Raw genomic sequence first — 25939 nt, forward strand, 5'->3', positions numbered from 1 at the left:
GAGATTGGAATATTTTACGAAGTGCACCCCATGACAGTAATATTGATGAGCAGATATTGCAAATGTTGTGCACCTGTGTCCCCACTGAGACCCTGTATTGTTTTAAAAGTGTTATTTACCAACTAGCCTAATCCTTGGTGGATTTGTCAGTCTTCTGACAGGAGGAAGAAAAAAAAGAAAACCCATCAAATTTTTGCTGAATGTAGACGAATTCATACCTAGCAGTGAGAGAAGCAAAGTAATAATGAAGACAGCTAATGATCTGTGGAACATACAAGTAAAGTTTAGTTTGTCCAATAAGATGCCTAAAGCATCCCCGCTGAGATCATCACCAGGGCCATATTGTATAGTTACAGCAGACGGCCTGGTTGACCAGGAAAACATTTAATATTGTGTAAGACTGGAGTTACGAGGGAAGATACAGAAGTAGTTTCATTAGTCATCTTATTTCATACATATTATCTACTTAAGGACTTTCTTAGGTTTCCTTTCTTCATGAAGTTTGGAGCAAAAAATCATGACACTGTTTCTAAAATGTTTCTGATGCATTGAATATGTTTCATGGTTTTCACATGGAAGGTAGGGAAAACTTCCTGCCGTTTACAGAGGCTGAGAAAGTACCATAACCTACCACAACAGATTACATTGCTTTTAGCCGACATAATTCAGCTGTTTAGAGACTTGTAAAGTAATGGTCAGTTTGCAACTCTGTCATTCACTGTCAATATTCTTTAAAATGGCCATTTTCATTAGATGTATTTCTGGAAGCACAATTATTAGGTTTAAGAGTACAAATGTTACTTGGTTAAGGGGTTCTTGATAAATACTGCCAAATTGCTTTCTTGAAAAGCTGACCAATGTACATTCTCACCCCAGCCTAGTCTTCAGTTTCAAAGATTAATTTTGGGGGGGGACTGATGAATGATTCTTTTAATGTGCTGTTGTATTTATTTGTCTTATATTTGCGTCCAGATTTTCTACATCTATACTCGAAAGTAAGAATAGTGTATAGCAGTGGGTCTTGATCTGGGGGAAGCCATGATTCATTTGAAAATCTCAGGAAGATCATGAGCCTTCCTCTCAGAAAAATCAACATACCAACAAAACGCAGATTTTTCATATTTTAAGGGGACTGTGGAGAGTCTTCCCCTTAAAATATTGTTGCTCCCATTATACTAAGTGCTTTGCATGGATTATTTTATTTAATCCTCACAATCTGGGGCATCACAAAGGAAAGCAACGCACTCAAAGTGGCATAACTATCACAGTTAACACTTGAACAACATGGGTTCAGGCGGCCCAGTTCCACTTATGTGTGGATTTTTTTCCAATAAATACATCCTACAGCACTACACGATCCACAATTGGCTGAATCGGCAGACACGGAACCGCAGATACAGAGGAAAAACTGTAAAGTTATTCAAGGATTTTCAGCTGGTGGGTCGGTGCCCCTAACCCCTGTGTTGCTCAAGGGTCAACTGTAAATGGTAAAGCTGGGATTCAAACTCCAGAACCTGTCCTCTTATCCAGGATATTATACTATATTGAGGTTAAGACACCTTGTCTTTCTTCTTTTTTTGCGTTGTTTTGTCAGGTTTTTCTAATAATAGTAATGCTGCCTTCCTAAAAATCTAATGGGGTAGTTTGCCATATTTTTTGTGTGCTCTGGATCTGTTTCTGTAGCGTGAGGTTATCTGTTTCTTAAAAGTTTAAGAGTTGACTGCTAAGAAGCTTTCTTGCCTGAAGTCTTTTAAGAGGAAATTGTTCAATAACCTTTTTAATTGCTTGTATGTATATCAGTTTTTTTTAAATGTTCAGTCAATTTTTATAATACATTCCTACAATAACTACCTATGTCACTGATTTTCTTTTTCACCTTTTTAAGCATAGAGTTGTATGTGATGTTCTCTTAATTATTACCGTGCCCTTTTCATTCCTCATTGTTTTCTTTCTTTCCCTTGATTGCTTTGGCTAACGTTTTGTCTGTTTCAGTATTGATTTGTTGTTGTGTTTCATTTTGTTTTTGTGAGCTCCTCCCCCCACGAACAAACAAAACTATGCTTGAATGATTAATTGTTCCTATTTTTATATTTTCTATTTCTGCTTTTAATTGTATTCCTTTATTCTGCATTTCTTAGGGTGTGGCTGTTGTTGGGCTTGTTGTTCTTGTTTTTCAAATTGCTAAACTTCATGTTTGTACCTTGTTCTGTTCTTCCATGTCTACTGTGTAGTGTTCTGATCTTTCTTATTTTTAAGTTGATTTATTTGGAGTTTCTCTTTTCTGCTTGATCTAGTGACTATTGAGCAAAGTGTTTTTAATTTTCATATGTATTTTCATAGGTTAATTATTATTACCTTTTTTAAATTTTTTTTATTTATTTATTTATTTATTTATTTTTGGCCGCGTTGGGTCTCCGTTGCTGCACGTGGGCTTCTCATTGCAGTGGCTTCTCTTGTTGCGGAGCACAGGCTCTAGGTGCATGGGCTTCAGTAGTTGTGGCTCACGGGCTTAGTTGCTCCGTGGCATGTGGGATCTTCCTGGACCAGGGCTCAAACCTGTGTCCCCTGCATTGGCAGGTGGATTCTTAACCACTGCACCACCTGGGAAGCCCTAATTATTATTAAGTTTTTAGATAATAGAATCCTAAGTTCATTCCTTCAAAAAGTTTGACCATTGTAGAGAGAAATGAACATGTTGACACTCATATGAGAAGAGAAACCTGAATTTACATTTTAAAGTCTATTCAGTTCAACAGATATTTATTGATTGCCCACTGTGTGCCAAGAGCTATGCTAGGTAGTGGGAACATGCCAGTGAAAAGATAGAAATAGTCTCCTTTCTCATGAAAGTTTTATTCTGGTAGAGAATGAAGACAAGTGCACAATTACGGGAAATACCGGAGAATTAACTGAAAAACTATGAAGACAATTGGGTATGAGCCCAGCTATAAGATCCCATCAAAACTAAAATTAACAGAAAAGGACGGTTCAAATAAAAGTAATGGAAAAAGATCCCATTCACAATAGAAACCAAGCAAATACATGTACCAACAAATAAATCTAATAAGAAATGTAGAAAATCTTTATGATAAAAACTGATATTTTTTGAAGAATATGGAAGACATATTTAAATTATAAAACATAACACATTCCTGCATAGGCACTTCAATATAATGCTAATGTCAGATGTCCCCATATTATTCTATAAAGTCAATATAATCTTAATCAAAAGCCCAACAGGGTTTTTTGATAAATTTTGCTACAAAAGAGTAAATACTTCTATATAATAAGTGATAAAATTAAAAGATAAGCAGCAAACCAGGGGAAAATATTTTTAATAATTATAATTCAGTAATTGTAATTCAACAGAAAAATGGGCCAATGCATTCAATAAAGGTATGGGAGATGTTCTATCTCATTGGCAAGTAGGGAAATGAAAATTACACCAAAAATATTTGTTCACCTTTTATGCTGCAAAGTTTTTTGTGTTTAGTTGATAATATACCATGTTGTTGGGTATAGGAAAGAAAGCCCCGTATGCTAAATGGGAAAGTATACATTGATAAAACCATTTTTGGAGGGCCATTTCGTTTTATATATGAAAATCATAGGGACTTCCCTGGTGGTTCAGTGGTTAAGAATTCACCTGCCAATGCAGGGGACACGGGTTCCAGCCCTGGTCTGGGAAGATCCCACATGCCATGGAGCAACTAAACCCATGTGCCACAGCTACTGAGTCCATGCTCTAGAGCCCACGAGCCACAGCTACTGAGCCCGCGTGCCTAGAGCCTGTGCTCTGCAACAAGAGAAGCCACTGCAATGAGAAGCCTGCGCACCACAACGAAGAGTAGCCCCCACTCGCCTCAACTAGAGAAAGCCCACGCACAGCAACGAAGACCCAATGCAGCCAAAAATTAATTAATTAATTAATTAATTAATTTAAAAAAGAAAATCATAACTGTAAATATTCTTCCTTCGACCTAGTGATTCCACTTCTAGAGAAATGCTCACGCACGTGTCCGGAGAGGCATGTATTGCGTTGGTCATAGCCAAAAATTGAAAACAAGCCAAATGTCTATTAATAGGGAAGTAGTTAAATAAATTATGACATCTTCATTACATGGCCTCCTGTGTACTAATTTGAAAGATAAAGTAGGGCTGTATGTGGTAACTTTCTCCTGAGCGCAGTGGGGAACCATCATAGGGTTTTAAATGGAGGCATGAGATGACCAGACTTGAGTTTTTAAAATATCTCTCTAGGTGGATTATGGGAAATGGATCAGAGAGACAGAAAATAGAGGCAAGAATCCCATTGCCAGGCTGTTAATCCAGTCGAGTATTGATGGTGGCCCCATGGTATGGCAGAGCTGAAACTGTTGTTACATGGCCAAAAAGATACTCAGGTGGAAAATCATTTTGTATTCTATTTTAATGTATGTTTCTTGGGCAGCTCCTATGTACAAAGCAGTTTCCTAGGCAAGGATGATAAAGTAGGTTTCCTGACTGTAGTATCTATTTCCTAATAGGTTAAAATTATAAATCTATTAGTTTTATTGTTTGCTTTCCAAATGAGGCCTTTCACCCCCTTTTCTGAAACAGTGGAGCTCGTCTAGGTGACCACGCTAGCCTTTTTGTCTTGACTGTCAGGAAGCTCAGAGATGAATTCAGCGCTCAACTACAGGGACCATATAGCTTAAGTTTAGGGTATAATTAGCTTCCACTTTTTCCTCCATAGTTTCATCTTGTATTTTCATTTTCAAAAGCTGCATGGTTAAGTGTTGTTTTTATTGTACGCAGATTATCCATTGTTTAAAAACTAGACAGGTTTAAAATTACTGTTAAAAAGCAAAATTCAAATGAGTAAATTTTAAAGATGTTATTGGCTTTAGTCGACGATTCATGAACCGAGCAGCGTCCAATCTAGCAGACAGAAAGGAGCTTCAAGGAGCTGTACAAAATGAAAGACTTCCATAGGCAGATGCGAGTGGAAACGAGGAAGTTATATTAGCAAAAAGCAGACTGGTTGTGGTAAGGGCACTTTCCTTCAGGGAGTGGTAGGGGTCTCCTGGGCAGGTTACCTTGCTAGTGCTGACTGGATAATTCCTGATGGACTGGTTTAAGATTCCATTTCTGGGAGAGGCCAAAACTGTAATTAAGTCTTGGTTTGGTGATGTGGGGCTTAGCATAAGTGACTCCATTTGGGGCCTATTATCTTGTTCTTAACAAAATAAATGCATTAAACTTACCATTTTAGCTGCATATTCTCTTTGATTCCCTTGGTGACTTTAAAGGTGTCACTTGATTTTTATCTCCTAAAGTTGTGAATATTTCATATTGGTTTAGCAAAGGTCTTCTGAAAAGAAACGGGCCATTTTAAATCCACAGCAAGCTACACGGAAATTATCAGCTCCCCAAGATAAATTAAGCATTTATAACATTACTTTAACACTGTAACTTGACTCTAAAATTGAAGAGGTAGCGTATAGCATGGTAGTTAAGAGCTCAGGCTTTACAACCAGACCACCAGGTTTGAACACAGGCTGTGCCTGTCACTTACCAACAGTGGGACTGCAGGCAGGGACTTTGTCCATCTGGGTCTCAGACTCCTCATGAGGAAGTCCCTACTGCATGAAGTTGTTTTGAGCACTCAACTAGCTAATATTTGTAAAGCACTACCTATAGGTATTTGTTAAATTAAAAAAAAAAAAATGAGATGAAGATTCTTTTTTAGCATACATCTTTAGATGGAAGAGAAGTTTGTTTCATTTAAGGCTGTATGGTAAGAGGAGCACTGAAGGCTTAAAGCTTTGATTTTGGTTTTTCATGCATGCAAATATACTTCTAAAAGAAGAGAGCATTTTTCTATACATTAATCAATTTAAAACCGTAGATTGTTTTATGAATGTTCATGCTGATTAATTTGGTGTTAATATTGCAAGGCCAAACAGTGAAACACGAAGAAGTGAAAAGGCTGGCATTTAAAAAGATGCGCAGGGGCTTCCCTGGTGGCGCAGTGGTTGAGAATCTGCCTGCCAGTGCAGGGGACACAGGTTCGAGCCCTGGTCTGGGAAGATCCCACATGCCGCAGAGCAACTAGGTCCGTGAGCCACAGTTACTGAGCCTGCGCGTCTGGAGCCTGTGCTCCGCAACAAGAGAGGCCACGATAATGAGAGGCCCGCGCACCACGATGAAGAGTGGCCCTCACTTGCCACAACTAGAGAAAGCCCTCACGCAGAAACGAAGACCCAACACAGCCATAAATAAATTAATTAATTAATTAATTTTTAAAAAAGATATGCAAATAAGACAAATGAGGGTTATGCTCAGTATGCAGCTGTCTCCCCAGTGGTGAAATTTTTAATCTGCTTGGGATTTTTTGTAAATTACAGTCTAAATAAAGGAGTAAAACTATTGCTTTGAAGTCATGTGTATAGATAGCCCTGTATGAAGGATGACACATGCACTAGAACATGAACTCTTACGAAGCCCAAGACAGCGGAGGCAAAGGGTCTTCCTGCCCCCGTGGTCTGAAAATGTCTTCACAGGATGGGATTTCATTTCTGAAAAGCAATCCTCACAATCCCCTCACTGTTAGAGAAGAATTATGGTTTTGAAATCCACAATTCTGCTGTTCATTTGAATTCTTTACATAGGCAAGACTTCTTCTTAAATTAGAATCATAGTGAAACATGATTTTTTTTTGGACTTTTGGATATTCTCAGTTAATTTAGGTAGACTTGAACAGAATGGAAATCTATAAAATACTGCCTTTTTTTCCTTAATCTTTATTTTATATTGGAGTATAGCTGATTAACAATGTTGTATTAGTTTCAGGTGTACAGCAAAGTGATTCAGTTATACATATACATGTATCTATTCTTTTTCAAATTCTTTTCCCATTTAGGTTATTCCAGAATATTGAGCAGAGTTCCTTGTGCCTTGTTTTTAAAGTTAGGTCTCGGGACTTCCCTGGTGGTCCAGTGGTTAAGACTTCACCTTCCAATGCAGGGAGTGTGGGTTCAATTCCTGGTCGGGGAGCTAAGATCCCACATGCCTCGTGGCCACAAAAAACCCAAAAACATAAAAAACAGAAGCAATATTGTAACAAATTCAATAAAGGCTTTAAAAATGGTCCACATCAAAAAAATCTTTTTAAAAAATAAATAAATAAAGTTAGGTCTCGTCCCTTCTACTGTGGAGAAGGTCTTTTTTTTCCTCCACTTTAATACACTGGCTTATTTCCATTTTGGGGATATTTAGTTTTTATATATCATGATAATCACTGTTTTGATAAATTGAACACACACACCCCCCACACACACACATTTTATTTTGTAGAGGGTATATTTGTTATCAAATACAAGGAAGAACTAGTTCCAGTTTGTAATGATTATGAATTTTTCAAGATTTGATTTAATTACCTAATTCTATTTGGAAATTTCAATTCGTATTACTATTTTTCTACTCTCTTTTCATTAACTTCTAAAAGTGAATGCATAAAAAAGTAGGTGTTTTGAACAAAACCAGAAGACTTGATTTATAAAACCAAAGGCTTGATTTAAAGAGTGTGATATGATTTTCAACCTGGCTAGGTATTATTTAAGGTTTTTATCTGATCTACTTTTTCTCTTTTAGTAGCAAGGCGATACATCACCTCAAAAATACCTGCTGGATCTACTCAAACATTTGTTCTATAAGGAAATTGAAGAATCATCATTTACTGATATATTTGATGATTTTCCAAAAAGATAATGCAAGCAAATACACAGAGTAATGGTTTATTTATTTTTTTTAAATTGTTGTTTAAATTTATTTATTTATTTATTTTTGGCTGTGTTGGGTCTTCGTTTCTGTGCGAGGGCTTTCTCTAGTTGTGGCAAGCGAGGGCCACTCTTCATCGCGGTGCGCGGGCCTCTCACTATCGCGGCCTCTCCTGTTGCGGAGCACAGGCTCCAGACGCGCAGGCTCAGTAATTGTGGCTCACGGGCCCAGTTGCTCCGCAGCATGTGGGATCTTCCCAGACCAGGGCTCGAACCCGTGTCCCCTGCATTGGCAGGCAGATTCTCAACCACTGCGCCACCAGGGAAGCCCAATTGTTTATTTTTGATAAAAATTTTCTCAAAGCCTAGCAACCTAACCAGAAATGTTGCATAAACCAATATGCAAAGTGACATTTTAAAATGTATTCTGTAGTATTTTAGCTGATATTTTTATATATGTTTCTTTAATTCTAAGATAGTTGGATGTAAGCTTTTCTCATTTCATAGACGGCCAGAGTGAGTAGCTTGTCCAAACCATAGTCAGAATCTCACTTGAACTCAACCTGTTTTGTTGTCACCCCTTGATACTCTGTCTAGTCTGTCAACTAAATAACGAAATGTCACTTAGAAGATAGGAGCAGCCAGTGTTGCAAGCACAGGACAGCAGAGCAAAATGAGAGATGAAGATTCAAGGGGCAAGCACACAGTATGCAAGGCGAGGGCAGTGTGCTGGGGAAAGAGTAAGATGAGAGAGAAAAGGAAACCGTCATGAAATTACATTTCTTACCATCATTCTAAACTATATGACAGCAGTTACATATATGTTTAAGGATTTTTTTTTTTTATAAATGGGTTTTTTTTTTTTTTAATTTTATTTATGGCTGTGTTGGGTCTTCGTTTCTCTGCGAGGGTTTTCTCTAGTTGTGGCAAGCGGGGGCCACTCTTCATCGCGGTGCGCGGGCCTCTCACTATCGCGGCCTCTCCTGTTGCAGAGCACAGGCTCCAGACGCGCAGGCTCAGTAATTGTGGCTCACGGGCCCAGTTGCTCCGTGGCATGTGGGATCTTCCGAGACCAGGGCTCGAACCCGTGTCCCCTGCATTGGCAGGCTGATTCTCAACCACTGCGCCACCAGGGAAGCCCCTGTTTAAGGATTTTTAATAATATAAAATTCTTCCACAAAGCCCCATGCCTATTTTTCTTTATAAATCCTTCGCCATTTATGTTGTGATTGCACTGATAGTGGAAAAGACATCAATGTGCTCTTAATATGGATGTGCCCTGTGTAGATTTTGAACTCAAATAATGAAGAGGAGGCCACACTTTTTAGCTTTTTTTAAAAAACTTGGTTTCAGTGTTAATTTTAAGTTGTATATAAGGCTTTTTAATTGAAAGAAAGGAGGGATCACATTGTCAAAGATGATCTTGTTAAAAGTCATTGCAGAAGGAATTAATCTGATTGAAAATGGTACCCAAAAAAGTTTCCAACCCAGGACAGCTTCCAGACAATAACTTAATCACTTGTACACCAACTGGGCCTCTGTAGTTATAACGGTGTTATCAGTATCACGGACAATGCATTTTCATGTAGCAGTTGTCACTTTCTTAAGGAATGGCACCTGCTCTCATTTAAGTGAACTGGCTGTGCTTGCATCTGACCGAGGACCCCAGATGACCCACCCAAGCACGTGAGAGCTCAGCTCTGGTCTCCAGCCAGGTTCCCTGTTCTTCCTGTAATGCCGGGGTCACTAGCAGAGCACACAGCTTAGGGAGTGATTCCAGCCTGTCACATTTTTCTGAATTTTTACCCAAACAACATTTCAACTCGAAAAGTGTGAGAAGAGTGCTGTCATGATTAGTTTTAAAAGTTTATAAACTTATTTGCCAGTATCCGTATTATCTTTTAACCTAGGACACAGCAAGTGATAGACTCATTAGCAGGGAAGTAACTTCCCTGCTGTTGGCATGGCGCTGCTCGCCTTTCCTCACCTCCTTTCAGGGTGAGCAAAACCCTCAATATCTTTGCAAAGAGCGTCTGGGATTTTCAAAGACAGAGAAGGAAATAAGGTGGTTGGGTGGGGGGCATGATGGGAAGGGGAAGAAAGAGAGAGAGAATGAGACCTTAATAGAAATATTACCCAAAACAGGCTTATAAAATAAATTGCCCTGATTCAACAATTCATTATCATGAGTTTGCTTGTTAATAGTGAGATGTTTCCTTCGTTTATCAGTCTGAGGCCTTATTTAACCTCAAGACTAATGCTAAACAAAGTCACATGCTGAACATGAAGATGCCTAGTTAGGAGCAAGTAGTTTCGGGAAGGGAGGGCATTCCCCGCCCCCCGTGTTTGCTAGGAAATGCTGGGCACGGGTATATTTTAATAATTAGCCTTAAATTTATTTTATATTTCTTGCCTACTGGCTTTCTGGCAAGCTGAAGAATTTGGAAGTAATTGTTTATTCATAATAATACATCTTTGTATTTTTAAAAAATCATAAATAAAATTTTTCTGACTGAATATTGTAAGCTATTAACTATCACCTCCATAAAAATGGAATCACTCAGCTTCACCGTTATACACTATGTGACTTTGGCTAAGAACACCGCAGTGGGCCGTAGTTTCCTTGTCTGTAGAGAAAGGATAATGTCAGTACCTACCCTAGAGGGTGTGTGGTGGAGAAATTCGGTACGCCATTGCATCGCTGGAACAGAAGGAGTTGGGGGGGGGGCAGTGCTTGTGCCCTTGGTCGTGGTAGGTTCTAGAAGTAAGTAGAGAACTAATACAAAGCAGAGAACTCAAGGTGACTATTTTGAGAAAAGATCTCAATAATTTTCCATCTTTCTCTACTGGTTAGTGAATGATAATACTGAAAATTTCTCTAACATTTCCCATCTTTTTCTGCTTTACTCTGTTGTGTGCTAATTACAGCACTTCTTATTTTCTTATACCTCTTCTTAAGGGCCTTGTTTTGTGCTGTCTTCCAGACCCACAAATTAAGTAGCAGAGAAATGGTGCAGCATTGTAGACTGCAGAGAACACTTGGGCTAGGAAGCTTGGCGCCTGGGAGCTGTATCTAACTCACTATTAACCTCGAGCAGGTTACTTAAATTCTTTTTGTTTCTTGATCTCTGAGTTAGAAACAACAAATGTATACCTGAAAATGAAAAATAGGGAACTGTTATCAACATCCCTCACCAGAGTGGTACATTTGTTACAAGTTATAAGGGAGATACATGGGAAGTCTCTGGATCCGCCTCTCAATTTTGCTATGAACATAAAACTGCTCTAAAAAAATAGTCTCTAATAAAAATAAATAAATAAGGAACTAGGTGAAGTAAGATTATTACAGCTGCTATTTGCTATGAAGGTGGTAACAGAAAAATGCATTTCTTCTATGTCCCTTGGAATAAATTCGAGAAGTAAATCCTTTGAGAATAACCTCACTGATGATTTAATTCCAGTTTAGCAATTTTTAAAAAAGTATCAGTACATGACAATCTAATTGCAAAAATATAACTATGTACTTGTTAAAAGAGCTGGTTCTTTCATTCATTCATTCATTCATTCAACATTTATTGAGCACCTGCAGTGAACCAAGCATGGTGTTGGCACTAGAGATATAGCTGCAAATAAAAGAAACAAAATCTCTGATCTCATAAAATGTAGAATCTTGTGAACTTGCATCTAGGTTATTTATTTCCCTTAAAAAAAATTTAAGGTATCAGCTTGCTCAAGGTAAGTAGGATATTTTGCTCTGCTGTAGTGCCATATGTATGTACTGTTCTTAAACTTCCCACTGTCCTATGTACTGTTTCGTAACAGAGAATTGTTTATTATTATGATTCTGATATGTTAATGAAGAGGTACTCATTTGCAAATAACTGTTTAATATGTAATTAAGATCTGGCAGTTCTCTTAAAAATAAAGACAGTTAAAATGCATAGTCACTGGCCTGCTGTAGTAAATATGCAATTGCAAGACATTAAGTAAGGCATATCCTATTTATCACTTTTAATGAATCTTTCACCCTACTCCCACTGTAAGCCCTTGATGGTATTCCTGTTATCCCACCCATATGCTTCTAAAGGCATTAACTGTTCATGGGTCTGTGCATGCCCCAGTATAAAATCAAAATCTCTAGGGTGTTTTTGATCACATATAAGCAAGCTTAAAAAAAAAAAATTATCATTACCATATCCTCATTAAGATGATGGGCCCCTGACCATATCCTGATGTTTGCTTAACAATCTGAAATTCATGTATGCAAAAGGAATTTTTCTTATCCTTTTGAAAGAAGAATGATAAATATTTATATAGCCTTAACTCTTTCAGGCAGGCACAGGATCATGTTTTAGAAGTGACAAGAAGCTGCTCAGGGTTTTTTTTTTTTTTTTAAGCATAATTCATCTTTCCAGTAGCTACTGAAAAAATGAATTGTGGGTTTATCAATATTGGACAATTATCCTCCTTTCTTCCCATTAAATATGCTTTGTCTTACCTCTCTGAAATCCTTTTGAGTCAAGACTTTGAAAAGGGAGCACAAGAGTTATCTCTGCTTTTTGGGCAGGATTCCTCAAGAGAGACGACAGCAGGCCCAGCAAGACAGCTGACCTGGGCTCCTTAAGGTCCAGGTCCTGCAGCCTTCTGCTTTGTTAGCCTGTTTAGCAACAGTCTATATACATTAAATAATCCTGCATCCATATGGTGTTGCTTTCTAAAACCTATGCCTATTCTGAAGCAGTAATTGGATAGAGCCCCAAGATAGTTTTCTACTTAGATTTTTCTCTTGACTCCTTCAATCAAGATATCCAGCAGTAATGCTGAACTCATGAATGTGTTTCAGCTCACAGAGCTTACCTTCTATAGTAAATGAAAGATGCATGAAATTTGAGAATATACTCCTGGCGGTAACAGGAGTACTATCAGCTGTAATGCCAACAGTAATCCAACTTTTCCAGCACATATACTGACTCCCAAAAGCTAGGTCATTAATCTGAAGACAACTCAAGATTCAAGCCAGGTGATTATTTTAATTGTTTCTTCCAGACAGGTAAACCGAATCCCCAAAATGTTACTCCCATTCATTCTTCCACTCAGCCTTGCCTTTGGCAAATGTTGTTAATCCCAGGCTATGTGTCAGCTCTGGAAGTGAAAGGAAGGAATACTGGTGATGAGACTAGTGCCAAGCTGTGCGGCAAGGGCCAGCCCCTGGCCGTGTCCACGGGACACTACTGCTGCTGCCACCACAACCACTGCCAGCAGAAGCTCCCTTCCCATCGTGCGCCCTTAGCCTTCACTGCAGGACAGACACCTTGCTGGCCCTGCCTCCTCCATGGATATGTGGGCCAGAAGTGGGCTTTCAGGTTACTGGTTTCAACCCCCTTCCCCCTTTTTTAAGATGGGGAAACTGAGGCCCCAAAGTGAAATGATTTGTTTGGAGTCAAACAGCTAGTTAGTGGCTCTTGTCAGTTTGATGACTGTGTGTCGCGGCATGTTCCTCCTTGGGTTAATCCTGTATGGGACTCTCTGCACTTCCTGGACTTGGGTGACTGTTTCCTTTCCCATGTTAGGGAAGTTTTCAGCTATTATCTCAGGCCCTTTCTCTCTCCCTTCTCCTTCTGGGACCCCTATAATGTGAATGTTGGTACGTTTGATGTTGTCCCAGAGGTCTCTTAAGGTGTCCTCATTTCTTTCCATTTTTTCTTTATTCTGTTCCACAGCAGTGATTTCTACCACTCTGCCTTCCAGCTCACTGATCTATTCTTCTGCCTCATTTATTCTGCTGTTGATTCCTTCCTAGTGTATTTTTCATTTCAGTTATTGTATTCTTCAACTCTGTTTGGTTGTTCTTTGTATTTTCTAACTCTTTGTTAAAAACTTCTTGTAATTTCTCACTCTGTGCATCCATTCTTTTCCTGAGTTCTTGGATCATCTTTACGATCATTACCCTGAACTCTTTCTTGGGTAGATTGCCTATCTCCACTTCACTAAGTTGTTCTTCTGGGGTTTTATCTTGTTCCTTCGTCTGGAGAATGAAAGGCTTCTTGACTCCCTGGTTAGTACTTTTCAAGCTCTTCTCTTCTTGGCCAGGGTTCTGTCTTAAAAGAGAAGGAAATTGTACTGGTGTACCCAGATACCTCTGTAAGATGTCAGACCAGTAGACTCAGACTGTGGTGATGACCAGAGATCTAGTTACTGACTGGGAATTAAAACACGAAATTGTTGTACTTTAAAAGATAAAGCAGGATAGACTTCCTAATAACGTGTTGTGTTTGAATACTACTTTTTGGCAAAACTTTAAGGTGGAAATAGGCAAGAAGTTAAAAAGCAAAAACAGTGTGATGTATTAAACAGGAGAAGTGGGAGGGGGGATTTTTAAAAATTCACTCTTCCTGAAGGATGGAAGGTGGAAACCAGCTCTTGAATGTTGAGTAGTTCACCAGAGAGAGAAGGGCCTTTTAAGATTTAAGTAACTTCTCAAGTTTTATTTTAACTGTGTGCTGCCATGTGCAGATTGTGTATAGCATCAAAATGTCTCGCCCCATGTCTGCTGCCTGTGATGTGAATGACCTGAATATTCTTAAGGTCTCTCAGTTCCTGCAAGGCGGCGACTTTGCAGCAGTGTGGACAATCCAGGCGCGCTATGTAGGTTCAGTAGGCTTTCCCGGCTACGCAGTGTGTTGGCTCAGTGTTTGCTCTTGAGTCTCTCTAACGATTGCAGAGGTTCCTGGCCACCCCTGTGGTCAACAGCTTTTCCTAGGGCAGCTCACAGACATGGCAGTGTTTGGGTTTACGTAGACTCTGTAATATTATGTTTGGCAGGAGAGACCATTAAAAAACAAAAATCAAAGGAGCCCTCATAACTAGATTCCTTTTTGAAAGGTTACTGATCAAAAAATATAGCTCAGAACTGGAAATTGTTTGGTTTAAATAACTGCATCCTTTTCTCTCTCCTTCCCACTCAATCCTTCCCCAAAAGTGGATTGATATGAAAAAGTACATAGGATTACTTGAAGCTTTCATCTTTCTTAGTGATCACCCTGGAAGAATATTTTTTTATCCTTGGTTTAAGTGGAATCTTTTATTCTTGGTTTAAGTTTATACAACAACTACCCACGTGTTCACCTGCAACCTCAATTTCCTTGTGTTGAATTTCATATATTTTCTCAGTCGTCTATCATCAAGAGGAGATGGGGAGAGAGGATAGGTCTGAACCAGACTGCTCTCATTTAAGTTCCATGATGTATGTATGTATATGTGTGTGTGTGTGTGTGTGTGCGCGTTCATGCAGACGCACACACGTGCATGCGCACATACTCAGGGCTAATTACTGGTTGCGATAAATTTGGTCGAATTTCAATTTAGCTTCATTAACTCTGAGACAGGGTAGTAATATCAAAGGGGAAAAACAGAATAAGTGAAGAGAAACAAATAGATCATTTTCTTTAAATAAAGACATTTTAGGGGGAACTGGTATTCATTTTTTAGGTCATCATTGCTGTTTCTCAATATTATGTACCTATAAACCGCACAGTAGGACGTGGTGTGCTTGAAGAAGCTACATTTTCACAGCAGGAGAGGAAAGCAGAATAAAGCATTGAGATGCAGGTGCACAGTAATACAAGTGGGCTCTTTCCCTGCAGCCGCGATGCCTGGCCAAGAAAGCAGAAGCTCTCAAGCCCAGCTCTCAGGGTCTCCCAGAGCTAAGCCAAGAAGCATAGGGGTTGGGGGTGGGGGGAGCAGAAGAGAATAATTGTTATTCAGTCTTCTTTAATGAGATGTATTGCCCGCTGCTGAAAGATTGTGGCAATGTCTTTTGTTATGCTAATTAGGCACCATTAGAGCTTGGATGTCTTTGATTTCTGCTTAATCCATTCTGCTTCCTCTGCCTCCATCCCGACTGGCAAATGGTTGAAAGATGGTGGGTGTACTGCACGTGTTATTTATTGCTCACATCTATGCTGAGTTCTCTGGTAATAGAGTTGGTAACAAAAGATTTATCTTACCGAAGGTGGTATATATTTTGGACGTTCATTTTGGCTTTTTAAAAAATGAAGTTGAGAAGGGTCTGTTTCTGCCTTTTAAGTTCAAACATCATTTGCTTTTGCAGCCACACAAAATGGGAAATGACGGATTGGGAAATTTAGATGGCCTCTCTTTGGTTGCCTGATTCCCCGAAAAACAATAAGCAAGTTGATCATGCCTTAAGCTTTTGGAGAGGCTAGGGTCGACCAGAAAAATGGAAACAAGATTAACTTAAAGGTCAAAAAGAGAACTTTAGCAGTTCAAAATTCCTGCCTTTAACAATTTATAGATATGTATGCATTCTTTCCTAAAATTAAAGCATTTCATTTACATGATTAGTGCAAATTTAAGGGTATTTGTGGTGAGTTTAAAAAAAATTTTTAAATGATCAATCTGGTCCTTAAAATAGTGAAAGGGGGGATTTCTGTTAAATTTTTTCAAACTACCTAATAATGTTTTAGGGCAGTGCTGTCCAGTGGAAATGAACCACAGATGTTATTTTAAATTTTCTGGTAGCTATGCTAAAAAAAGTAAACAACAGGTGAAATTAATTTTAATATATATTTTATTTATATATCAGAAATATCATCATTTTGTTGACCTACAAGAAATAGGCTGCCATTTGTTTCTCCAATAAAGATGGGTTTATGACGGATTAACAGAGAATTGCAGTTTGGGGTCTACAACCACAGTGAGCCACATGCAAGTCCCCACACAGCAAGGAGAGGAGAACTCTTTTAAAGAGGGGAAAAGGAACTTAGGATGAGTATAGTAAGCAGAGAGTTCACTGGAGGAATTGAGAGTTCAAAGCACTATTGTGACTTTTCATTGGCTGAGTTGTTTTGGTCTCTCATTAGCAGAGCTCTTGCCAGGAAAGAAGAGAAAGTCTTTCTTCCTGTTGGGCTCTGCAATCCTCATAAAACACAGGACTTCCCCTTCTGGCCTCCCGACTCTAATTTCATTGAGGTTTCATTGAGGTTCTGTTGATTAATTTTTACAATTTCAACATGCGTGTAATCAATATAAAAGTAAGGAGCTAGTTTATACTCTTATTTATGTTAAGTTTTTGAAATCTGATAAGTTTTTTACACTGGTGTGTGTTTCACAGCACATCTCAATTTGGATTTGCCATGTTTCAGGTGCTCCACAGCCACTTGTGGCTGGTGGCCACTGTACTGGATGGTGCAGCTTTGGATTAATTCATTAATTTACCACATGCCTAAAAGCAACTGTCAGGATAAAATCCATTTTTAAAGTTATGGGTCTTCGTTGCTGCGCACGGCTTTCTCTAGTTGCGGTGAGCAGGGGCTACTCTTCGTTGCGGTGCGCGGGCTTCTCATTGAGGTGGCTTCTCTTGTTGCAGAGCTCGGGCTCTAGGCGTGGGCTCAGAAGTTGTGGCTCGCGGGCTCTAGAGCGCAGGCTCAGTAGTTGTGGTGCACGGGCTTAGTTGCTCCGCGGCGTGTGGGATCTTCCCAGACCAGGGCACGAACCTGTGTCCCCTGCATTGGCAGGCAGATTCTTAACCACTGTGCTATCAGGGAAGCCTTTGAACTAAATGATCTTTTAATTCCACCACCCACACAGCTCTGAATTCATAATTCAAAAAATTAACATTTAGAGCCTGAGTACGCTAGAACCTGTCCATCTTCTTCTACAAATTAGTATTTGAAAAGAAGCCTTCTTTCCCCCCAAAGAAAATTAGGTGTCCTGTATACCACACCCACACCTTTTCTCTCCAAATGTCTGAATCTTTCTTTGAATTCTTCCAAGTCTTGTACTGTTTTGATAGAGTATTTGGTAGCATAGGAGACTGAAGGTGCCTGGTGCTCAGTGCTTTTGGAATGAGGGCTTTGGGCAACTGTGAGGTGAGTTGGCAAGTAATTACTGCACATTACTAGATTACATGAACACTAAATCTCTCTCTAAAACTCAGCTGCCTGTCTGAGTTTGTAATTTGGATTATTTATTGTGTCATCAGTGAAAATTCTAAAGACACTTTCCAAGAAGGTAGCCTGTTCAATAGTTCTAAGATACAAGGATGGTCACCTTCGTGCCTATGTGAAAAGCTCATCAAAGAAAATTGGCCCAGACTTGCTGAGTAATGACTGATAGGGACCAGTGGGAAAAGATCAGGAAGGTAGAAGCAAATGGAGATAATTGTTCAATCTTGGAATTGAAATTTTAATTAAAAAAAGGGTTCCACATACATATCCCATATTGGCCCCACTTGGTCATCCCATTAACAAGACCTCATGAATAGATATTACTGGCAACATCTGGTTTTAGGGCTTTTGGTAGTTTTAGATGTTGAGCAGTTTCCTATACTGCCTGGGCATTATAGAGCTTGCCTAGTCTGGGAAAAAATAGAGGTAACATACTTGCGCCGAGTCTGTGATAAGGAAAGGCAACTTGTTTGAGTTTGTCAAGAGAATGTTCTAGAATACCAAAAATGTACAGGCAGGTAATTAAAACGTGGCTGGCTTTCAAATTGGAAGTTCAGTCAGCTCTCAGGTACAGATCTCTAATGCTGCAAAGGGATCAGGTCAGCATTTGTCATGTACGTATTTGCTGTCTAGAATGACTTTTACCAGATCAGTAAAGTACTGTTACTGTACTGTTATTGTTGGCTGTCAACCAGCAGAAGCAAATGGCTTTGTTATTAAGAATGGCATTTGCCTCCAACTGGGAAGAGCCTCCCTTGGGTTGCCTTTCTCTTACTGGGGTGGGCACATGGCTAGAAGGAAACCAGCCAACAATTGAAGACAAAAGCACAAGGGCCATTGTTAGAAGAAATTTCGTAGTCTGATTTGATTCAACAGAACCACCTTGGGTCTGGTCTTTGTAACTTTCATCATTGCTTTGGGAGGAAGGACTTTCAAAAAGCCAAATTGTTTTTCAGTTTTTCTTTGGTGTTTAGGTTATTTCTGAAATGTGAAGAAGGAATAATAAAGCCACTAAGATACTCATGGCAATTACTAGATAAACATAAACACTTTAGAGGTATGGATATTCTACCTCAAAGGAACATTCTTTCCCTTTTGAACACATTTAATTCTAATAATAATTATAGCTAAAGAATATGTGTTTCTTCACACAGAGGATAGTGTTTTTTTTAAAATCTAATAGAATGTATTTCCTGTCATTGTTTAAGAGTCGGATACAAGTCCAGCCCCTTTCACAATGAACTGTCCCACATCTTCTCTCAGGAATCCTTGAGTAGACCAGTAAACTGATGGCAAGCATTTTGAATACGATGGACTTAGAGGCTCATTACTTGTTTTCTATGCTATCATCATTTTTGACACACATTCCTGTGTCATGGCCCTATTTCATTATAGAATGGCGTTGTGGAGTAAGGATGATATTAAATTTTAATGTATTGCTATTATTACTGTTGACTGTTTTTAGCGTTAAGTATGCCTGCTTCTTTAATTCCAGCCTCTGCAGGGCCAGAAAACAGAAGTGTGCATAAACAGTCAGGAAAATTACTGTATACCGTGGAGACCCAGCCTCGCATGTTCTGCCTGTTGTGAATGATGAATCAAAATGGAAAGGTTATCATTTTCATTAGCTAGGAAAGAACAAGACCATACTTTTCTCCAAGTGTAATTACAGTGGTTCACTGGCAACATTACACTGCAGTAATTAGTCTAAAGGTGTATGTGAGGGCAGGCTTTTGCACAGACACTAGAAATATTATTTCAGAGTTTAAGGTCACAGCCTTGTGTTTAACATGTTCCAGGCAGCTTAGGGGAAAAAAAAAAAAAAAAACTAATTTGACTGGAGGTAAAGAAAGACATTTGACATTTCCCAGAGTCATGCATTCAGAAACCAGTCAGGTAGAAAAATTGTATTTTATTATCTACAATAAAAAAAAAAAAAAAAAAAAAACTTAGCTGCAGAAGTAGCATGTCAGAATACTGTATAGGATAAACATAGATAAAATTTAAGTTTATTAGGAATGTGCTGTAAATAATTATGAGAGCTTTTGATATGTGTGTTTTAAATCTGTATTTTTCCACCTAAGGCAATTGGACAGAAAAATTAATTGCTAGAAACTTTTCAGGGGAAGCAAAATAATTCCTCTACCTTCTTATAACTGTTTTCAAGAAATAAATATTTCTCTTACACAGGTCTTCTAATATATATCTGTCCTTTGTGAATGTTTTTTGGTTACTCTGAGTGGTTATACTGAATTAATTAAAATCTCTCTAACCTAACCCTTCAGAGTAGAAAGTGAATTGCAGTTATTTTCTAAAGCCACACCTCAGGCTTTGTGTTTAAGTAAAACAAAAGTGAGAAGAAGGGGAAAAAAAAAAAAAACTAGTTAAAAGTAAGATTTACATAAAATTTATACTTTAAAGCCATATATGGGTTTAAAAGAAACTCTTTGCTTCTTCTAGTTCAAGGAATACTTATACAAGTAACATTTCTTACTGGGTTAAAGGTAAAAGCCCAAGTACTCTTAATGTCTTTGTTAAATTTCAGTATTGTCTGCCTGTCTTGAAGCAATTCTTTTTAGTTTCTCTCTTTAAATCCTTAAATAGCCATACAGAGTATTGTTTGTTTTAGGACAAATGGAGAAATAGAATGTGCTTGAATGAACATTCATTCAGCAACCAAATTCTGTTGGAAACCACTGCTTTTTTAATGCAAGTGTGTGTTTTCTGTGTGTTATCTGGCCATATGGTTAGAAGTGATGTTTCTCACCACTTCAGGCACTCAGGAAATTTGAAGCATAGATGTGACACAAATAACACAGCCAGCTGATTATGTAATGTACTGTAAAATCTACCCCCAAATTGAATTTTTAAAAAACATTGCTTTTTGTTTGTCACAGATGTTTCTCTGCTCAAGGAAAAGCCATGCACTGCAGAATCAGAGCCATGATGTTGTACGTTTTCTGCAGCTAGCAATTAAATAGGAGACATCAAGTAGCAGGAATGCTTCCAAGACTTCTTTCTGCCACTGAGCAAATCACCGCATCTTGCTGGACCTGTTTCCTCTCTGTGAAATCAGAGATTGCTAAGCCCCCTTCATGTTCTTACCTTCTTTGTCTATTTAGGGGAATAGGGTCTTTCTTTTCTCCCTTTGTGGTTTAAAAAAAAAAAAAAACAACATAAGAGCTTTTCTCATATCTTTTCAACAAAGCCTAGAAAGTTCTACTACACTCCTTTCATGGTGGGAGCCGTAGTTCCCATCACCTCTGTGAGATCAGCAGTAATGCAGGAACCTGTGGACTTTTTCTGTACCTTCTCTTCCTTCAGTGACCCAATCTGTGAAATGGAGGGAAGGTTGTTTTTTTTGTTGTTGTTTGTTTGTTTGTTTGTTTTTTAATTTATTTTTTTTAATTTTTTTTTTATGGCTGTGTTGGGTCTTCGTTTCTGTGCGAGGGCTTTCTCTAGTTGCGGCAAGTGGGGGCCACTCTTCATCGCGGTGCGTGGGCCTCTCATTACCACGGCCTCTCCCGTTGCAGAGCACAGGCTCCTGACGCGCAGGCTCAGTAACTGTGGCTCACGGGCCTAGCTGCTCCGTGGCATGTGGGATCCTCCCAGACCAGGGCTCGAACCCGTATCCCCTGCATTGGCAGGCAGATTCTCAACCACTGCGCCACCAGGGAAACCCTGGAGGGAAGGTTTTTACAAGACTATTTCTATAGTTCATTTTTCATAAAATGTATTTATGAAGTCAGGTTAAAATGTACTAAGTGAAGTTCTGCACGTCCTTGGAAAAGCCACTGTCTTCACTGACATCTGATGAATAAATTACAAAGTACATCTAGGTTGTTACAGTAGGTACCAGGACTGACAGCCACTTTGAAAAGTCCTGACAAATGTCCTGAAAGTCAAGCTTTGTAAATGGAAATTGAGTTTCCCATAAAAGTGCAGGGGGTTGTATTCCCAGCCCTAGTTCTTTTTTTTTTTTTTTTTTTAATTTTATTTTATTTATTTATTTATGGCTGTGCTGGGTCTTCGTTTCTGTGCGAGGGTTTTCTCTAGTTGTGGCAAGTGGGGGCCACTCTTCATGGCGGTGCACGGGCCTCTCCCTATCGCGGCCTCTCTTGTTGCAGAGCACAGGCTCTAGACGCGCAGGCTCAGTAGTTGTGGTTCACGGGCTTAGTTGCTCCGCGGCATGTGGGATCTTCCCACACCAGGGCTCGAACCCGTGTCCCCTGCATTGGCAGGCAGATTCTCAACCATTGCGCCACCAGGGAAACCCTTTTTTTTTTTTTTTTTTTTAATACATTTATTTATTTATTTATTTATTTTTGGCTGCGTTGGGTCTTCGTTGCTGCTCACGGCTTTCTCTAGTTGTGGCGAGCGGGGGCTACTTTCATTGTGGTGCGCGAGCTTCTCATTGCGGTGGCTTCTTTTGCTGCGGAGCACGAGCTCTAGGCACGCGGGCTCAGTAGTTGTGGCTCACGGGTTCTAGAATGCAGGCTCAGTAGTTGTGGTGCATGGGCTTAGTTGCTCTGTGGCATGTGGGATCTTCCTGGATCGGGGATTGAACCTGTGTCCCCTGCATTGGCAGGTGGATTCTTAACCACTGCGCCACCAGGGAAGTCCCCCAGCCCTAGTTCTTAAACTCTAAAATGCTCTAGAAATTAAAGAAGCATTTTATTTAATCAGCTATAAATTATATACCTGTAAAGAAAATCAGAAGGAAAAGAGGTTATTTTAAAAAGGGCTTTGTTGGGAAGATTTTGACAGGATTCTTCGGGTTCAGGTCACTGAATAGCTTTATGAAAGACTTTGTAAATGTTTCTTGGTGGGTATTAAGATCACGTTGTTACTTTAAGTGCAGCAAGAAAGTACCTGTAATTTGCAGAGGGCTCTAAGCATACAGTTACTGTGAAAAAAAGAGACAGCCTGGATTTAGAGTACATATTTCCTTCATCTGAAACCTTGTTAGCAGACCAAATCTACCATGAATGACGACTGAGAATTTTGGAACTGAAAGGTCCTCTAAAAATCAGAATCTACTTCCTCTTCAGCCCTGCTCACCTCTCCCCAGCTCCACATCACTTCTTCCAAACTCTCATTTTTTTCTATGAGGAAAGCAAAGTCCCAAAATGTAGCCAAATCTCTTTTACCTTAAAAATAATCTACCCAGACCCATGTCCTCTCACCCTACTGTCCAGTTCGAATATGTGGCATTTGATGGTTTTGAATAAACCTTCTTCCTCTTCCTCTGCCCTGGGCTCTGCTCGAACTGTGCATTCCTGCTTCTGACCATTCCTCCTCCCTCCAAATAACTTCCCCCTTTCTTCCTGTCCTTGAAAGTTCCAGTTATCTTAAAATCACCCTCCAGACCGACCGACCATTCTTTGGGTTTACAGTTCCACTTGCATCTTCATCATCCCTGCTGAACAGCCGCATTGTGCTACCAGTCACAAAGTTTATGGAAACCGTTGTTTTCAACCTCCTCTACATTCTCAAAATATATGTGTGTGTGTGTGTGTGTGTGTGTATGTATACAAATATTCTATAAACTCAGGAGTCTGTTCATTTTTTAAATTACTCAAGCAGTCTTGTTGTTAACTTCCTCTTCAAAGGGCTTGTCTTAAGCCAGCGATGTAACCTTGCCTTCCTGCCGGAGGTTCCAGCTGTTAGGGAAGGTTCGGACAGGGATGGTGAGTAGCCCAGGAAGCCGCCTTCTCAGCAGAATATCAGCATGTCAGCAGAGAGTAGATGTTGCAGAATCTCAGAGAAGACACAGTGTACACCCATCGTTCTCTAAGACAAACTGGTCCCTCTAGGGCAGTGGTCCCCAGCCTTTTTGGCACCAGGGACCAGTTTTGTGAAAGACAGTTTTTCACGGATTGGGGGGCTGTAATGCGAGCGATGGGGAGCAGCACGTGAAGCTTCACTCACTCGCCCGCCGCTCACCTCCTGCTCTGCGACCCTGTCCGTGGCCCAGGGGTTGGGGACCCCTGCTTTAGTGGATTAGCTCTGCCTTTAGCATAAGAGAAAGCTGGGTGGCTGTAGTCCTACTGGCCTAAGGGTAACGGTTGCCCTTTTTCTCCTGAAGTCCTGCTTTTTCCTCTGAGAACAGGACTTCCTTGCTGGATAGCAGAGGCATTCTTAGGTAAATCAGGATGATTATCCTAAATCTTGTTATGTGGTCTTTAACCATACTGGGTTATCGTGTGGGGCTGGGGAGAAAACAGTTGGAGAGTAAGGAGGTGGCTCATTTGAAAAAACATTTGAGGCTAATAATACGTTTGGCCCGTAAGTTTCCTTATTGTCACCAAGGCAAAGTTGCCTCTTCCAGAGTTCCAGCTGAAACCCGCCCCCCCCCTTCCTTAACTTCCTTGTTGTTCTTAAGGTTATTTGAAACAGTTGATTCTCTTAAAGGTCATATTTGATAATTAACTTCATTGCAACTTCTTTCTTTAAAAAAAGTACTGTGTAGAGCATTTATTATTTGTTTTTGTTGGATTTTTTAGGGGTTGGGGATAGACTGCGTCAGTTTTTCATCAAAGTCCTATCTTGCTTATGTTCATTTTTGCTCAGTAGCCTCTGGGGGACTTTAAGAGCCTCACCAATGAGACAGAATCCATAGTTGAGGGGACCAAAAGGGTGATTGGAGAGGTGTTTGCCACTATAAATTACTGCCCGTAGCAATTTTCCTGAATCCCTTTGGCAAATAATAGTTAAATACTCACATACAAATAGTTCTCTGATGGTTGATCGAAAGCCCTGCCCTCTACTGTATAAACATAGCAAGTCTTTCTAACTCAATATGTATATATTACTGTCATCGTTATTCTCTCCAGATAAAATGGAATAGCCCAAAAATGATTACTACAACTGTCCACGTTAATTCCAACAAGAGGAAAGAAGCGGCATACGTTTTCAGTGGCTCTGCTCTCTCGTATTGTTGTTAATTTCCTGAAAACTTAATGTTAGATGAAGTGTAATTGCAGATTTCCTTAAGAACCATTGACAGATACTTATCTTAAGTTATAAGCAACTCACACTGTGAAATGTGTGCAAACATTCTAAGTTTCCTTCCAGTAGAATATACTTCAGTGAAACCCAATATTCATCAGTCTTTTTTAATAAACAGGACCATTAAAGCTCAAAGTAGAAGCTGGGAGTCGTTCTTTTGTTTCTCCTTGATCTTTAAAAGAGACAATAGTGCGGGAACTTTTCACTGGTTTTCAAGGAGTGAACTAAGTTAAGTGTTTGATAAGTATCCTAGAAACCTTACAACCTTCAGCTAAGGGGGCTACATTTGAATGAGAGAGTGAAAAAGAGCAAATTATGGTGTTTTTAGGTATTGGCATTGTATAATGGACAGAAGAGTTTGGTGTTCTTGTTTTTTTCTTTTTGTTAGGTGGTCTATTTAGTGCAGCTGTGTTTATGTTTCCTGAGTGGTAACTGCCTGAACATGGTGACAAGTCCCTACATATGAGAATAGGGATTTCGTTTAAAAAATCTTGCCAATGTGCTTTAACATAGAGGGTTGTATTTATCAAGTAGCAATGGCAAAAATGATTCCAGGCACAATTATCCAATACAGCTGGTTTGCTAAATCAGATATTTTGACCATGTTGTAAAAAAAAAAAAAAAAAAGTAATGATACTTTAAATGTTGCATTTCACAGTAGAATGAAGTTGGAAATAGTAGACTATTTTGAAATGGTCACATTGCTTTAACCAACGTTTTGGCTGATTTAACTTCTTGGTTATTAAAAATGCATGCTTAGGTCGTAAATATAGATCCTGTAGAGAATTAACAGTCCCCTATTTTTGCTGTCTTTCTCTTAAAAAAATAAAATGAATATGGGGTCATGCCTGCAACAAAAAAGAGACAGTTGCCCATGACAGAGAAAACGTATATAACAAGTAAATAACTGAATTAATCATAATTTCAGAATTGCATGTAACGTGAGAAATGTTTAGGTACAGGGACTTAATGACTAGTTTTTAAGGTATTTTCTTTAGTGTTACATCCCTCATAACTCAAATTAATGTTTATTACCACTTTCATATTGCCAAAATATTTTCATGAATTTGGATTAGAAGCAGCTTGTTCTGGCTTGTTTTGCAACTTTGTTTCAAGAAAAACAAAGTGATATTTAGAAGATTTTTGTATGTCTTAGAAGCCTTAATTATCTAACTTATGTTGAAGAAGGAAATAAGATCA

At 39.2% G+C, this 25939-nt stretch overlaps 1 protein-coding gene across 4 annotated transcripts in view; it reads left to right on the forward strand.

Moving 5' to 3' along the window:
• CDKAL1 (CDKAL1 threonylcarbamoyladenosine tRNA methylthiotransferase) overlaps nt 1-25939 on the forward strand; it is a 640596-nt gene that overhangs the window by 577756 nt on the left and 36901 nt on the right. The window lies entirely within an intron of this gene.

Source organism: Balaenoptera physalus, assembly GCF_965194825.1.
Source record: "Balaenoptera physalus genome assembly, chromosome: 11".
NCBI classification, from domain to species: domain Eukaryota; kingdom Metazoa; phylum Chordata; class Mammalia; order Artiodactyla; family Balaenopteridae; genus Balaenoptera; species Balaenoptera physalus.